We start from the raw sequence: 18,254 nt of genomic DNA on the forward strand, positions 1-18,254 counted from the left end.
GCCCGCTGGGTGAAAGGGTTAGGGTGGTAGGTCAATGAGGGTGTAGTGTGTGTGGGGGTGCAGGGTGCTAGTTGGGTTGGGTAACTAGGCCAGGTAACTGATGAGAGTGATTAGCCTAACTTGAGGGCTGAGCGTCAGGTAGGATTGGGAGCCATACTGAGGTCAGATCCAGTTGGACTCAGGCGTGGATGGTGTCAGATCAAGTTTGAAGTGGGGTGGAGGATTATGTCAAAGTCGGTTCAGGTGAGGGTGGGGTTGATGTTTGTATCAGATGAGGGACGGTGTTGGTTCAGGTTAGGTCAGGCTTATGTCTGGAAAGGGTGTTGGGAACAGAGAAGTTGGGTTGGGGTGGGGGGGTCGCAATAGCTGTCTAATGTTAATGGAGGAGGTATTGTGTTGAGAAGGTTTCTTTATTGGGGTATGTATGAGGACAGGATGATGTAGGGTTGGGTCCAAAGGAGAGAGGGAATTGTTGGTTGAGGTTTATGGGTAGGTCAGTATTGTTGAGCTTTAACATGTGGATATCGGACCAGGTATGGGGGAGGGGTGGTGCAGAGGGGAGCGGTGGGGGGGGGAGGGGTGGAGCGGGATGTCAGTGACAGGTTGGATGGGAGGTCTTGGAGAGCCAGGTTGAGGGAAACTGTTGTGACTTCTGGTTCAATTTAATAGTTATCCAAGATTTAGAGCAGATTTTTAATCCCTTAACTTTTTCTGGGCTTAAGTGAATTTGAACACTTAGAATTCTGTGACTTCAAGCTGCTTTATTGGGGGGTTCCAGACACAAGGGAATTGCCAAGAATAATTTTCAATTTCTCAGGCAATTCCCTCAAAGTCCACTGCTTTGGGAATTCCACATGATCCTAACGAGCAACTGTAGATTATTTGACTGCCTGGTCATCAGACTATCTGGGCCATTGTTTAGGATAATGGAAGTTATCTGAAGGTAGGGTAAAGAAGAGGTTTTCACATCGCAAATCATCAGGCACTCTCGAAACTGCAATTGCTTGTCTATCAGAAAATGTGTAAACTTAGTGCAAACGCAAGGAAAGGAATTCATTGTTCTGAAGAAAATATTAGGCTGGATTATGCTGCCAGAATAACAAGGAGACTGACTATAATTTATGGCATGGCAGTTTCAGCTGAGGGAGAGGTGCAGTTCAATGCAAATATCCAAAAATATTCTGCAACAAAATTTTCCTGTCTTTAGCCTTCCCCTTGCATTTTAGGAACCTGCTCAATAAGCCTGGTATTTGTGCAATAAATTCAGTTATGTCTCGTCATAGTGAACATTCTGGTAACTGTTAGTGATCGTCAGTAAAACTCTAGTAACCATTTCCTAACATGTGGTTGAATCCAACCCACTGTGTGTGGTTCACTGGTTTGGTATACATTACCCTATACAGTAAGCACTATAGCTGTCAGATCGGGTAGCGTTCTTGCTGAGTCAGCAAGTTGTTAATGCAAACCCACTCCTGGACCTCAGCACAAAAGCCAGGTCAACACTGCATTACTGAAGGAAATCTTTCTCATCTCATTGTAAACTGAGGCTTTCATCTGCCCTATCAGATGTACGTAAGCAGACCCATGTTTATCCAAATAAACAGGTAAAATCTCCTAATGTTGAGGCATAGTAATCCATAGTCCCCCATAAGATTTAGTTGTACTGGTGTGCACATCATTGCTATTAGTAGGTCCTGTATTTCAGTACACTGTAACAGTAGCTGCACTGCAAAAGTTCTTAATTGGCTACAAAATGCTTTGGGATATTTGTGAGGTTGAAAAAGGTACTATATAAATGTAACCTGTTTCTTTCATTAAAAAAGGTACTTCAATCTGACCTCAGTACATATATTTTCTCTGAGATATGCAATTAAATAATATATCCAGCAACAACAACGAAACAGTTTTGCATTGGTATAAAGATTGATGAGAATTTCATAATGCCATTACTATAGAATTTCATATTTATGGGACTATAATTTTGCAGGGACATTTGTTTTGTTCATTCCAAACCTATTATAAATCATCAATCTCAGAGAAACACAAAACTTAATATCTGCACTGAAAATCATATTGTCTCATGCAGTGAGTTAGTTGTTAAAATATTTACAATGTTAAAATCTGTTGTATTGTGAAAGGAGTTTGAAAAATTCCTTATTATGGTCAGGTATTTTCCTTTCAAGGGAGAGAGATATTAAATGTCAACCTTACACTTTGGGATAAACCCTGATTTTCTTTTGAAGATTCCTTTAAATCTAAGTAAAAGACAATCTGGTAAGGGTGTAATTGAAATTGCTTGCAAGCACCTCAGTTCCGAGAGGCCTACATGCAATCCCAGTTGATAAGAAAATAGTAGTTATTTAAAGGACATGCTAAGTCGTCAAGTAATTGAGTGTCAAGTTATAGCTAGTTTTTATGGAGGTTGGGCAGAGAAGATATTCTTTCAGGAGTACCTTTTAGAAGCAAAACAGTCTCTATTAAAGAGAATAGTTTTTTTTTTAACCAGAGTGGACTAAACTGTTTAAGAGAAGTTATTCAAGATAAATGAGAGAAATGAAACTTTGGGAATCTAGACATGCAAACCTGAGGTGACCAGAAGGAGAAAGCAGCAACAACTTCATACACAGGAGGAAAAGTAGAATAAGATGGCTACCACTGTCGTAGGCACTAGCTCATAAACCAGCACCTTGAGTAACTTAGGGGCTTGACATGAAGATAAAGATTCACAGTAGAGCATAGTAGGCAACAACCATACAGAGTGGAAGGTGGCACCTTTAGATTTAGATCCCCTACAATGTGGAAACAGGCCCTTCGGCCCAACAAGTCCACACCGACCCTCTGAAGAGCAACCCACCCAGACCCATTCCCCTACACCTAACACTACGGGCAATTTAGCATGGCCAATTCACCTGACCTGCACATCTTTGCACTGTGGGAGGAAAACGGAACACCCGGAGGAAACTCACGCAGACACGGGGAGAAGGTAGAGACAACAAAGGTAGAAGGCCATTTCATTAGGTAGGATGATTGTGTTCCTGAACCCATTGCTTTCCCCACTTGCACTAGATTAGATTCCCTATAGTGTGGAAACCGGCCCTTCGGCCCAACAAGTCCACGCCAACCCTCTGACAAGTAACACCCCCAGCCCCATTTCCCTCTAACTAATACACCTGACATTATGGGCAATTTAGCATGGCCAATTCACCTGACCTGCACAGGTTTGGACTCTGGAAGGAAACCGGAGGAAACCCACGCAGACATGGGGAGAATGTGCAAAATCCACACAGACAGTCGCCTGAGGTTGGAATCAAACCTGGGTCCCTGGCGCTGTGAGGCAGCAGTGCTAACCACTGAATCACCATGCCACCCCTAGAATTATGTTGTGAGCAGGAAGGTACATGATTAACCTCTCAACCATGCTGCCATCAAGGCCCTTAAGTGGTTAATTAAGGATCATCAAGGTCCTCATTCCTCTACGCTGGGCTTAGCTCAGCCACCAGGAGGTCTGTTAGCATATTGTCTGCACAACAGGTCAAACTGTGTGGACCAACAATTATCTCGTGGGGCAAGAGTGCAGTCAGTGCCTCATCCAGGAACTGAACATCAGGAAAGTGAAGAGTTCATTGTGAGCTGCCTGACCCCCGCTTGCTTCTGACCTCCCTGTTGCTTCCCTTTCCGAGCAATTGCCCCACTACCACCATCCGCCCTTAACCATCCTCTTCATATTACATACATGTGGCCCACATTCTCCACAGTCCTGGAACCTTAGCAGGATGTGATTCCAGCAGGAGTTGCAGTCTTCTCCATCACACAGCACAGCACCAGGAGCTGCAGACCTCACTAAGCAGGAGCTGCCTGGGCAAGATCTTAATTCCTGGAGAAGGCTAAGCCAAAAGCCTCACACTCTCTGATTGGCTTATGGTTCAGCAGTCCTCCCCAAAAAGGGGCGCTTTGTGTGTCTCACCAGTTGTCCGGTCAACAGGCATGAATCCCAACATCAGGTTTCCTCACCAGGTGAGGAATGGAAAAGTATAGAAGGAAATTCTCAGCAGCTAAGGATCACTTTGGATCCATTCTAGGAAAATTGAACATCGACTTAAACAACAGTGTTTTCTTTACAAAGGATTTTTAAAGTTTGTAAATAAAAGTTCCATTCTATCATTTAATGTATAATTTTCCTAAAACAAATTGTTTAGTCAGTAATGCTTCTACCTATTTTCTAGTCAAGCCACCCATACATGTTATACAACTCTGGAGGAAATGGGTCTTGAAACAAGGAGCCTCCTGGCTCAGAGGAAGGAAAACTGCAGCACAGCAAGTTAATGCTTGGTTAATTATGTCAATTTTGCTAATGCCTTTATTTAAGGTTATGCAGAAAGAGGTGGTAGATATTAATTATTTGTCCACATTTATAAGTAAGGTATCCTTTGGTACGATGGCAGTGTCCCTAGGAGCCAGGAGGCCTAGGTTCAAGGATGTTAATGTGTGACTAAATTAACTTTACCAAAACCATATGATCACCACACAATGACAAGTCAAGTAATCCTGAGTAAACTTTTAATAAGGCAGGAAAACAATAAAACAGGAAGTGGTGATTTTCCCAATTACCATAGTCTCCAAGGTTGATTCAAAAGTACCTATTCTGCAATGGTCACACATGTAACACTTGGGGAGAGAGGAAGAGGTTTACTCGTCAATGAATTCTATCCACAAAGGAAGGTGTCCTAATTTTCTGTTTCACTGACTGGCTTGGATTCAGTTTGAAACAGCACTAGATCTGTTTCACATGAAGATCTGAGAGTGTTTAAAGGTGGTAAACTCTTTTGGGACTACTCTTTCAAGATTTCACAAAGTTTCTGGAAAAGCCTCTTCAAATGCAATCTCAATCAGCGTGTGAATCTTGAAAGCTTCAAGTCGTGTTTAAAATCCTCAGTTTACTCCTGTTCAGATGCTCAATTCTAGAAGAGGAGATTAAATTTAGCATCAGCCACCAAATGCTGTACAGCATCCATTTGTCCTTTGTGATCCTCCAGGCAGTTGTTCCTTGCACACACCTCCACACATTTACCTTGCAGTCAACACAAGCCAAGGTAATGTTTACCGTGGACTCTGTTTTGACCAGCTTGGAGACTATGGTAATTGGGAAAATCACCACTTCCTGTTTTATTGTTTTTCTGCCTTATTAAAAGTCTACTCAGGATTACTTGACCTGTCATTGTGTGATGATCATATGGTTTTGGTAAAGTTAATTTAGTCACACATTAACAAGAAATTAATGCGCATTCCATGTAAAAAGGAAGTTCTGTATCAAAGGTGGTTAAGAATCAGCAAAGTGTTGAAGGAAGGTCTGTATTTCTCTTTGTAGGGCAGGTTCCGAACTGGTGGTTTGTGGGCAAATCCACAAAGTCCTTGCATAGTGTTGTGCAGGCGTATGTGAATCTGACTGACAGTACTCCAAGTTCTTTTTTCCAGATAACTCCAGTGATTTCTCCTTGTACAAGATCTTGCATAGTGTGGTTGATCACCTGAGCTACACCAGCACCTTTCCCCATCTTTTCTTCTGCTGCATCAATGACTGTACCAATGCTGCCTCATGCTCCCAGAGGAGCTTGGACAGTTCATCCAGTATACCAACATCTTCCACCCTGACCTCAAATTTACCTGGACCACCCCCGATATCTCCCTTCCTTTCCTGGACCTCTCTGTCTCCAACGACCGACTCAACACTGACATCTATTTCAAACCCACCGTCTCCCACAGCTTCCTTGTCTGCACCTCCTTCCAGCCCTCCTCCTATAAGAGCATGATCCCTTACTCCCAAATCCTCTGCCTTCTCTGTATCTCCTCCCAGGATGACTGATTCCACTCCAGGATATCCCTGATGTCTTCCTTCTTCAAGGACTGTAATTTCCCCTCCCTCGTGATCAACAATACTTTCAATTACATCTCCTCTACTTCCTGTGCCTCTGCCCTTGAAACCCGCTGCTCCAACCACAACGAGGGTAGAATCCCCCTGGTCTTCACATTCCACTCCACTAATCTCCAAACCCAATGCATCATCCGTTACCATTTTCATCACCTGCAGTCTGACTCCACCACCAAAAATATATTTCCCAACCCACCTCTATCTGCGTTCCGTAGGGACCATGCCCTCCATGACTCCCTCGTTAGGTCTACACTCTCCAGCAACCCTCTCTCCAGCACCTCCCTTGCAACTGCAAGAGGTGCAAAACCTGTGTCCACACCTCCCCCCTCACCTTCATCCAAGGCCCCAAAGGATCATTCCAAATCCTGCAGACTTTTACCTGCATATCCTCAAACCTCATTTACTGCAGCCATTGCTCGTGATTTGGTCTCCTCTACATTGGGGAGACTGAGTTCAAACTCGTGGAATGGTTCAGGAAACATCTCTGGTCCATACCCAGCAAGTAACCCCACTTATGGTGACCATCCATTTTATCTCCCCCTCCCACCTCCCCAATGACACGTCCATCCTGGTCCTCCTCCACTGCCATCACAAGGCCACCTGCAAACTGGAGGAAGAACACCTCATCTTCTGCCTTAGGACACTACAACCACATGGCCTCAACATTGAATTCACCAGTTTCCAAATCTCCCCTCCCCCCCACCTCATCCTAGATCCAATCCTCCAACTTGGCACCACTCTTTTGGCCTTACCTATGTGTCCATCTTCCTTCCCATCTACTCCACCCTTCCCACTGACTTATCACAATCACCTCCTACCTGCAAGCACCTATCATCATCCCACCTACCTTTCCCCCAGCCCCATCCCTCCCATTTATCTCTTAGCCCCCTTCCCCCTCCCAAGTCCTGATGAAGAGTCTGCCCAAAATGTTGACTCTCCCGCTCCTTAGATACTACTTGACCTACTGTGCTTTCTCTAGTGCCATATTTTATCAACTCTGCCTCTCCAGCATCTGTAGTCCTCACTATCTCCTAGGTTACATTGCTGTCCAATTACAATATTGTCTGAATTGTACTCTGGTACAGCAGGATGGTAGTGCCATTAGAAGCACTTCAGAGAAGGTTCTCATGACTGGTGCCTAGGAGGAACTGTTGGAAAGGTTGAGCATGCAACCTTTGGAGTTTAAAAGTATGATTGGTGATTTTGTTGAAATACATTAGATCTTGAGGAGAATTGACAGGGTGGATTTGAGAGGATGTTTACTTATGGGAGAGACTAAAGCTTTAGGGGACAGGGTATAAATAAAAGTGGTCTCCCATTCAAAACAGAGGTGAGGAGAACTTGTTTACTAAAGCTTGTTGGTCTGTGGAATTATGTTTCTCAGAGAATAGTAGAGGCAGAGACATTGATTATGGTAAAGCTGAATGAGACTTTTTCTTGTTTGATAAAAAAGGGTCAAAGGGTTTGGGGGCTACTCAGGATAGTAGAGTTGAGAATAAAATCAAATCAGCCGTAAGCTTACTAATTGAAAGAGCAGTCTTAAAGAGCAGAATGGCCTACTCCTGCTCTTATAAGCATTTGTATGATATGGTGTTCTCCAACAAACTGAGCCAGGATGCATGCTACAGTCTGCAGTTCCTTACACAAAAAGAAATTCCTTATCACAGCCGTAGAACTGCTCAACACACTCAGCGATAAGTACGTAGCTACCAAGTAGGAAGAGAGTAATTAGTTCCCTATCCATTTTTTGTTTCATAATTTGCATGAAAGAACTTCCATTTAGACAGCACAGTTTGTGATCAAGATATTCCAAAAGACTTCAAGACACAACAAATCGCTCTTAAAGAATAGTCACTCATTTCCTACAAACAAATGCAGCAGCCAGTTTAGTTATAGCAAGGCTCCAGTAAGGGTCAGATTAATACGTGGGCCTATGAGGACCATCCCAGAAACCCTAACAAAGCAATAACACCAGGGAGCTACTTCTTTTAAATGTAATCTATTCGAATATGATTTATTTTGTTCTTAAAACAGTGGATAAACATTAAATTTATTTGTTTGTGCATTTTTGTGGCCAATTGTTTTTTTAATAGATCATGAACAAACATATAAACATATGAATTAGTAGTAGAAGCAACCAACTGGCCCTTTAAGCTTGCATTAACATTCAATAAAATCATGGTTGATCTGTTTGGGTTCTGAATTACATATTCCCATCTATTCCCAAAAATCCTTAATTCTGTTACCTAATAAGAATCCATCTAACCCTGTCTTAAGTACATTTAATGACTCTGTTTCTTCTGTGACAGAGAATTCCACTCATGGACAGCTCTCAAAAAATTTCCTCTTATCTCTCTCCTAAAAGGATGACCACTAATTTAAAAACAGTGTCTTCTAGTTTCAGACTCATCCACAAGTAGAAACATCCCTCCTATATCCAGCTTGTCAAGACCTTTCAGGACATTATAAACTTCAATAAAATCACTCCTCACTCTTCTAAACTCCAGGGAAAACAATCCCAGCTTGCCTAACCTGTCCTCTTAAGATATCTCACTCCAAGTGCCAATTTGGTAAACCTCCTTTGAACTGCTTCTGATGCATATACATCCTTCCATAAACAAGGAGTCCAAAACTGCACCCAATACTGGAGATGTGGTCTCAACAATGCCCTGTATAACTGATGCAAAACATCCTTACTTTAATGTTCAATCCTTTCTACAGTAAACGATATGATCTAAATTAGCCTTTTTAATCACTTTTGCCGATTGAGTGAAGCATATGAAGGGCATTTTCTTAGTACTTCAAGGCCAAAAGAATTCTTTATTCAGCCTTGGGAGCCATAAACAGCAACAGGGTAAAGGATTCATTTGTTTTAAGTTGGGTGAAGGATAAACGTTGCCTCATAGATTTTAACTCATCTTTGAATTGTCCCATGGGATCTTTAAAGCTGACTCAAAAGAAAGTACTTAATCAGAACAACTTTCCTTCAGTATTGCACTGAAACATCCATCTGGATTATGTGTGAAAGTCCCCAGAGTGGGCAATAGTAGAACCTACAGATACATAATTTAACCTATTTATTTATGATATAGCTTCTTTCCCCCATTAAAAAAAAGTGAATTTCAAGGAGATCGTTTATCAGATGAGGAACTGAGCCTTTCTGGTCATGATGGTATTTTTTTTCAAAACCAAATCATTGCCTTTTTTGCATAAGACTATTGGTTTGAAGACTGACCATAACTTTGGAGAAACAGTTTTTGTTCAAAAATTTCACAAAGTGCTATGAATCAAGAAAAGCAGGACCAAAACAATGGACCATCTGATAATACAAACCTGTCAGTTATTTTTAAACTGCTTTGTATCTATTTTCAACAATTTTCCAGTTATTTTATTTGCTCCTCTAAGATTCTAATTTTTTGAGAATTTGAATACATTTTACTAACATTTGCTGAGATTGGGTCAATGGAGCAAACCATCAAACTTCTATTGCATTTCTACTTGGTACTAATCTGTTAAAACATTTGCATGCAAATTTGCAGAAAACAAATTTTTTGAGAAAATATTTCATGGCTGACGCAATGTTAATTTGTCAAAGATGGTGGAGGAGGCTCTGAAGGTTATTAAGAAAATAGCTTTAAAACAAAGAAACGATGATTGCAATCTCTGGTGTGAATTCATTTCAGACATCGAGTTCCTAAACTGCATAGCCAAATTTCCTCACACGTTAACTTTAAAAGAAATACATTTTAAAAAATTAACCAAAGTTAATAACTCAATATAAACAACAGCTCAATGTTCCTGATTTTCTAAAATCGCATTTTGTTAGAAACAACCTTCATCAATATTGTGTCGTCATCAGTTTACAGATTTTAACAGCTTAAATGTTTCAGGGAATTCCCAGTTCCAGATTGTGCTGCGGATCTTTCACACTAACTGGATTTTTTTTGTGACTTGTACTAGTGGTCAATGTCTGTGCGGTAAACATTTTGAAGTCTGCACCATGCCAACCAACAAACATCAAACTACACTAATCCCATTTACCTGCACTTGTTCATAGCCTACAATGCCTTGGCATTTTAACTGCTCAAGATGCTTCTTAAATGTTGCAAAAGTATCTGCCTCCACACCCTTTCAGGTAGCACATTCCATATTTTTACCAATGTCTTGGTGGAAATGTTTTTTCTCAGATGCCCTCTAAACCATTTGCTCCTCACCTTAAACCTATGCTCTCTGGTGTTAGACACATCTGCCATGGGGAAAAGATCTTCACAATCTACTCTGTTCATGCCTCTCATAATTTTGTATACCTCAATAAGATTCCCCCTCAGCTGCCTCTGCTCCAAGATAAACAGACCTATCCAGTCATTCCTCATAACCAAGACTTTTCATCCCAGGCAATATCCTGGTGAATCTCCTTTGTACCCCTTCAGTGCAATCATGTTCTTCCTATAGTGTAGCAATCAGAACTGTACACAGTATTCCTTCTGTGGCCTAATCAATGTTTTATAAAGTTGTAACAAAACTTTCTTCTTCCTTTCTTCTATGCCTGACTAATGAAGACAAGATCCTGTATGCTTTCTTCACCATCCTGTCTACTTGTGCTGACACCTTCAGGGATCTATGGACTTGTACACCAAGGTCTTTTTGTCCCTCATTTACCATCCATTGTGTATATTTTTCCCTTATTAGAAATTCCAAAATGCATCACTTGCTCTTACTGGGATTAAATTCAATCTGCCATTTCTCTGTCCAATTTGCAAGCTGATCAAGACCAGACTGCAGCCTGAGACCATCCTCCTCATTATCAACAATACTACTAACTTTTGTGTCATGTGCAAACTGACTTAACTGTACCTTCTACATTCGTATCCAAGTTGTTAATGTACATAACAAACAACAAGGGTCCCAACATCAATCCCAGTGGTACACTGGCTTCCAATGACAAACCAATCTCTCCACCATCACCCTTTGCCAAATATTTGTCAGCTGAATTTTAGATCCAGTTTGCCAGCTTACCTAGGATACCATGGGCTCTTACCTTTTGAACCAGTCTTCCATAAGAAAGACCTTACTGAAATCCATACAAACCACATCATTCATAAAAATTCACTCCTTACTATTTATAGCCCAGACGGCAGTTAAGAGTCAACCACATTGCTGTGGGTCCGGTGTTACATTTGGAGTAAGGATGGCAGTTTCCTTCCCTGAAGGACATTGGTGAACCAGATGGGTTTTTCCAACAATCGGCAATGGATTCATGGTCACCATTAGACACTTCATTCCAGATTTTTATTGAATTCAATGTCCACCATCTGCCACGATGGGATTCTAACCTGGGTTCCCAGAACACTACCTGGATTAACAGTCCAGCGATAATACCATGAGGCCACTGCCTCTCCCAACTGCACTACTGTCATCAATTATTTAGTCATCTTTTCAAAAAACTCACTGCACCCGACAAAGGGCCTGTGATCGGAAAGCTTGTGTGATTTCAAATAAATCTGGGAATATAACCTGGTGTCATATGACTTCTGACCTTTTCAAAAAATCTAATTAGAAGAGTCACCCAGGATCTCCTTCTAACAAAGCCATGCTGACTATCCATGATCAATCTCGGCCTTTCCAAGTGCTGATTAATTCTGTCCCTCAGAATTTTTCCCCAGTAATTTCCCTACCACTGATGCCAGACTAACCGCTCTGTAATTACCTGGTCTATCCCTGCTGCCCAACTTGACCAAAGGAACCACATTAGTTATCTTCCAGTCATCTGGCACTTTGCCTGTGGCCACAGAAGTATTAAGTATCTCTGCCAGGGCCCTAGCTGTCTCTTCCTTTGCCTCCCATAGCAGCCTAGGATGCATCTCATCAGGCCTTAGGGATTTATGCACCTTTATGCCCACAAAAACATCCAATAACTCCTTTGTATTAATTCTAACATGTTCTAGAAACTCACCATTCCAAATGAAGTCGCCGTCTACAATATCTCCCTCCTCTGTGAATACAGATGAGAAGTATTCATTTAAAAACTCACCCATCTCCTCTGGCTCCATGCAGAGGTTTCCCCTTTGGTCTCTCATCAACTCCACTCTTTCCCTAATAATCCTTTTATTCTTAATATAATTAGAAAATGCTTTGAGGATTTTCTTTGATCCTGTCTGCTAAAGATATTTCGTGGTGCCTCTTTGCCTTCCTAATTTCTTTTTTATGCAACTCCCTCCACTCTGTGTACTCTTGAAGCCCCCCCCCACCCCCCCCCAACCCCGTTTGTAATGCTCTCTACCTGATGAAAGATTCCTTGTTTTTCTTCATCATACTCTCAACATTCCTTAATATCCAGGGTTCCCTGGACTTGCTGCCTTTTGGAGGAACACGCTGGCACTGAATTCTCACTATACTACTTTTAAAGAACTCCTACTTACTAAAGGCAGATATACCTGCAAGTGGCTGCTCCCAGTCTCTTTGCCAGATCCCACATAATGATATTGAAGTTGACATTCTCCCAATTTAAACACTTAGCTTTTGCACTATTCTTATCTCTTTCCATAATGACTTTGAAATTTAAAAATGTATGGTTCCTACCCCCAAAATGCTTTTCCACTGAAACTTCAACCATTTAACTGGCTTCATTCCTTAGGATTAGGTCAAGCTCTGCCTCATCTCTAGTCGGACTATCTACGTTCTGGCACAAAAAAGCTCTCCTAGATGCACTTTACAAATTTCACCCAGTCTAATCCTTTCAATATGAAGGTGATTCCAGTTAATGTTAGCAAAGTTGAAATCCTGTAGAACCATAACCCTGTTTCTCTCACACTTTTCTGTCTATATATCTGCTCCTCTGTCTCCCTCTGACCGTTGGGAGGCCAATAGTATAAATCAACAAAGTAATGATCCCTTTGTTGTTTCTGAGCTCTACCCAAGTGGCCCCATTTGAACACCCTCCCTCATTCCTACAATGATGATTTCCTTTATCAAAAATCAATTCCTTCATATCATTTACATCCCACCCTCTAACGTGTGAAACTTCTATACCCTGGAATAGTCCTGTCCTTCCTTCAGCCATGTCTCAGTGATTGCAGCAATAGCATATTGCCACAAACTGATCAATGCTCTGGGGTCATCCGCCTTATCAGTCAAACTCCTTGCATTAAAATATATTCAATGTAGCTTTCTCGACTGCCCCATGTGTCTTATCCAGCCCATGTCTACTCTGCCTGCTGGACTGCCCTGGCATTCTTTCTACATTTGATTGGCCCTTGCTCCTGAGTTTACAGCTACACTATACCCCATTCCCCTGACAAATTAGTTTAAAATCACCCTAAAAGCATGAGCAAACCTTCCAGCAAGGACACTAGTTTCATTCTGATTCAGGTACAACCCTGTGCAACTTGTACAGATCCCAGAAGCTGTCCCGATTATCTGAAACTCTAAAGCCCTCCCTTCGACACCATCCCTTTAGCTACGCTTTCATCTGACCTGTACTTTCCCATTCCTATTCAGAGTAGCACGTGGCAAATGAACTAATCTGGAGATTACAACTTTTAATGTCTTTCTTTTTAATTTACTACCTCTCTAACTTCCTGTTACAAGACCTCATTTCTATGTTTACCAATGTCATTGGGATTGAGATGCACCACGACTGTTGGCTGTTCACTCTCTCCATTTAGAATGCCCTGCAGCCACACTGAGACATCCCTCACTTTCACACCAGGGAGGCAACATTTTCTGCCACAGAACCATCTGTCAGTTCCCTCAGTCATTAAATCTCTCCCAATAACGTTCCTCCCCTGCTGTATAACAGAGTTAAGTTTGTGATGCCACAAACATGGCTATTGCTGCTTTCCCCTGAGGGGCCATTAACCCTCAACAGTATCCAACATGGGATGTCTGTTTGAGAGGGTACATCTTGCATTGCCTGCCTTCACTAACTAGTCCTCCTGGTGGGCACTCAATGCTTTTCTGCCTGTCCAACCCTTACTTATGGTATTGCCAACTCATTAAAAGTGTTCTCCGCTACATCCTCAGTATCATGAATACTCCATAGTGAGTCCATCCATAACTCCAACCGCTCCTTGTGGTCAATCAGGAACTGCAGCTGAACACACTTCCTACATACCATGTACTCACCATGGAGACTGGAAGTGTCCCTGTTCCACACTCTCCTGCCATTGTGATCTTTATCAAGTACAAACAATAAGCCAGGAACCAATTACACAACTTTACCCAGTACTCATCAAAATCAGATTTCTCGCTCTAAAAAATTACAAACCATAAAAATAAGGACATTTCTCTCTGTCTCCTGCCCAATACTATTCATTCAGTCCCTAAAGCTGGTTCCTGAGCAGCTAAACCTCTTGCCTTGTGTCACTTTTTGAACCATGGCATCACCTTAGGTGCTCTGCCTCTGGATTCAGGGAAGATTCCATTCGATCCATTTTTCTCCAGTCAAACTGTGCTCAATCTCTTCCTCTTCTTGTCCGACTGTGTGCGATAAGCCCCTGTCCCACTGCTACGTATCTGATAATAGGGCACTTCGAAAATATCAAAGGAATCAGACAAAGTCATTATCGATTAATGAAGGAGAAATCATGTTTGACATGCCCATTCGGGCTTTTTGAGAATGTAACTAGTGGAGTAAAAAGAGAGATTGAATGGATGTGGTGTATTTGAATCTTCAGAAAATGTTTTGATCAGGTCGCATAAGAGGTTGGTGTGCCAAATGAAAGCACATTGGATAGGGGGTAGTATACTGATACAGATTGATAATTAGTAAGCAGGCAGGAAACAGAATATGAACAAATGGAGCATTTTGGAATGGAAGGTTGTGATAGTAGAGTCCACAGGGATCAATGCTAAAGCCCTAGCTATTCACAGTTTATGTCAACTATTTCAATGAAGAATCAATTGAAATATTTCCAGCCTTTCTGGATGACACAAAATTTGGTGGGAGTGTGGGTCATGAGAAGAATGTAAATAGATTTTTAAGACAGAGGGGAAATTTCCTCTGTCAGAGCGTGGTGAGTATGTGAAATTATTCACCACGCAAGGCTGTCGAGGTTGGGTCATTAGGTATGTTCAAGGTTGAGAAAGATTTTCAATCAGTAAGGAAATCATGGATTCCGAAGAAAAGGCAGGACAGTGGAGTTGAGGATTGTCAAATCAGACATGATCTCATCGAGTGTTGGAACAGACTCAATGGAGCGAATTTCCTAATTCTGCTCCTACATCTTATGATTTTAGGTTTCAAGGCAATTTAAACAAGTTGCGAGAGTGGGCAAAAAGACATGGCAGATGCGGTATAACATAAATACCTGTGTAAGTACCAACTTGTGTAGGGAAATCAGAATGACAAAGTATTATTTAAAAGTGGTAGACTAGAAAATGTTGATGTACACTAGTCACTAAAAGAAAGCAGGTAGATGCAACAAGCAGTTAAAAAGGCAAATGAGGGTTTGAGTTCAGAAGTAAGAATGTCTTACAACAGCTGAACAAGGCCTTGGAGAAACTGGAGTACGTCACACAGTTTTGGTCTCCCTATTTTGCCAAAGAACTTATATACTTGCCATCGAGGAAATGCAGTGATCAGATGAATTCCTGGAATGGCAGCATTTTTATATGAGGAGAGATAGTATCATCTGGGCCTCTATTCACTGGAGTGCAGAAGAATCAGAGGAGAACTAATTGAAATGTTTACAATTCTTGACAGTGCTGGTCAGACTACATACAAGAATGATCTTTGCCCTTTCCAGGGGTCAGGAACAAGTGGTTACAGTCTCGCAAAACTATTTCAGACTGAGACGAGGAGACATTTCTTCAATCAGAGGGTGGTGAGCTCGTGAGATTCCATCCCACAGAAAGCTGTGGAAGGCAAGTCACTAATTCTACTTCAGAAAGAGAAAGTATCGATTTCTAGACACTCAAAGGCATCAAGGAGCATGGAGAAGAGCATAAGCCCTTCACTGATCCACCATTCCTGATGAAGGGCTTATGCCCAAAATGTCGATTCTCCTGCTCCTCGGATGCTGCCTGACCTGCTGTGCTTTTCCAGCACCACACTCTCGACTCTGATCTCCAGCATCTACAGTCCTCACTTTTTCCTAGCATTTAGAAAGAAACTGTTAAAGATTACCAACATTTGTAACTGAAAAGGTTAATTCAATTGCAGCTGTACAACAGTTGTATAATAGTCATATCTGTGATTACAGAAAAACAACAAAGAATTTCCATTTGCACAGCACCTACCACATCCTCAGGATATCCCAAAGAATTACTATTTGAAGTGTGGTCACTGCTATATTGTAGGCAAAGTGTCTGTGTTCACACACAGGAAAGTCCCACAAACAGCATTGAGTAAATAGCTAATAATTTATTTTTGTTGATGTTGGTTTAGAGATAAATATTGGTCAGGATATTTTTCTTCCAATAGGGGGATTATGGAATCTTTTACATCCACTTGAGAAGACTACAATTTATCATATAGTGTGAAGTACATCACCTCAGATTTCATATTAATCCCTCAGTGTTAAATCAAAAGACCAGTGAATATACTTAAACCTTACAGCTCGGCTCAAACCCACAACTTCCTAACTTAGAGACAAGAGTTTAACATTGGGTGAAGTTTAACGATAATGGATCAAGCAGGAGCCATAAATCGAACTCATTCACACCATTCTCAGTTGCTGTTAATTCTGATGCTGCAACATCCTCTTCATGTTCTTGATCTCCCACTTCACACGTTTCACTTTCCATTTCTCCCTCCTCCGCTATGTTACTGTGCAACCTGCTTGCAAAGCAGTGAAAAACACCAGGCAAGGGATTAGGTATGGTGCAAGTGACATCATATATCAATTAACCTCTCCAAGCCATTTGAATTTCCTTTCACAGTAATGTGCTAATTTCAGGGGAAGAACTTAGATTTACATTGTATATTTCACAATCTCCATGGTTACAACCAATGAATTATTTTGGAGGGTAATCGCTGTTGTAATATAGAAAATTCCGACACATGCGGATGAAAAGATCACAGCACAACTGCATGTTCCCGTGATGTACTCACTGTGATCATCGCTCCTCACTGCGGTCTTGAAATGACGCAGGTTTGAAGAGGATACACGCAGTAATGCACCTAACCTACAGCCCAGAATGTCAATGGGTTACTCATCACAGAATGCCCAGTCTCAGCGAGCTGGATAGCAACAAGTAGGTGTTCCGCAATGGCAATACTGATGGCCCTTTCAAGTACTTAACTCATAACCGGAGATTGAAAAGGCAGTTAGTAATATTTTTAGATCCTGTTACAGATAGAAAATACCAGAACAATCTTCCACTTTGATGTTAGAGACCAGTCTCATAGATGTGCTGGAACAATAAGGATAAGTGAATGATTGGGTCTTCCTCAACCTTGTAAAGATGCTGTCCAACCTGTTATTTTCATATTTCCCAGGCCTCCTGGTTATACATTAATTACTTCTTTAATGATCTGACTCAGCTAGGTACCAGCATCTATAACGCTTAAGACTTTTTGAGGAACAGAAATAGGATTGTCACCCAGGCCACCTTTCTGCTAGGACAGCCAGCCTTCCTAATGTCTCTTCTTGATTGAAATACCGCCAATTTAACTATTATATAGGCAGCATCGCCTTCTTTAACAAAGCAAGAGTAAAGACAAAGAGATATTTATCATATTATTACCTTAGAAACACATAGGAGAAAGTCTTTTGACTTACCATGCCTGTAAAGGAGACACCCAAATTAGTTTCATTCACTCTTGCTTCAGGTTTGGAAGAGTTATATCAGACTCAAAACTTTAATTCTGTCTCTCTTTCCACAGTTGAGGTTCTGCAGTGCTTTCTGTTTCTATTTTAGACCTCCAGTATCCGCAGTGTTTTGCTTTCACGGTACTGTACTTTCAGGTATCATTATGGGGTGAGAACTGTGATAATGACTTGAGGTAAGTAAAAAAAATTTACATGATAAATTATTGTGGATGGATTTGCACGGCTGGAAGTCTGATGCAACAAGATTCAGTCGTAACTTGTTAAAAAATTGGATAAATATTGGAAATGCAAATAAAAATGATGGGCAGTGAGGGAAGAACAGAGAAACTCTTTCAAAGGGATATCTTGAGGAATTGTGATCACTCCAAATACTGGAAAAAAGTAGCCTATTATTCAATTCTCAAGATAACTAGGGGTAGCCAATTTATGTCACCTTCCAGCATCAAGCCCTTTCCGAGAAGAAAATAAAACTCCCTTGACCTCATGAGAACAAAATTAGTTCCAGTCTTATTCCTGCTTCTAATGCTGTGTGTGAAAACCCACATTTGTGGTTC

At 41.3% G+C, this 18,254-nt stretch overlaps 1 long non-coding RNA gene across 1 annotated transcript in view; it reads right to left on the minus strand.

The window, feature by feature from the left end:
- The window catches only part of LOC148152098 (uncharacterized), a 39,143-nt gene extending 21,405 nt beyond the window's left edge, over positions 1-17,738 (minus strand). Inside the window, exon 1 of the long non-coding RNA XR_015757593.1 lies at positions 17,650-17,738. This is a non-coding gene — a long non-coding RNA (uncharacterized LOC148152098). The remainder of the gene's footprint in view (positions 1-17,649) is intronic.
- Positions 17,739-18,254: the final 516 nt, after the last annotated feature.

The sequence above is a fragment of the Chiloscyllium plagiosum genome, unplaced genomic scaffold (assembly GCF_037043375.1).
Source record: "Chiloscyllium plagiosum isolate Xiang-an unplaced genomic scaffold, Cpla_swu_hap1 HiC_scaffold_1, whole genome shotgun sequence".
Classification (NCBI taxonomy): domain Eukaryota; kingdom Metazoa; phylum Chordata; class Chondrichthyes; order Orectolobiformes; family Hemiscylliidae; genus Chiloscyllium; species Chiloscyllium plagiosum.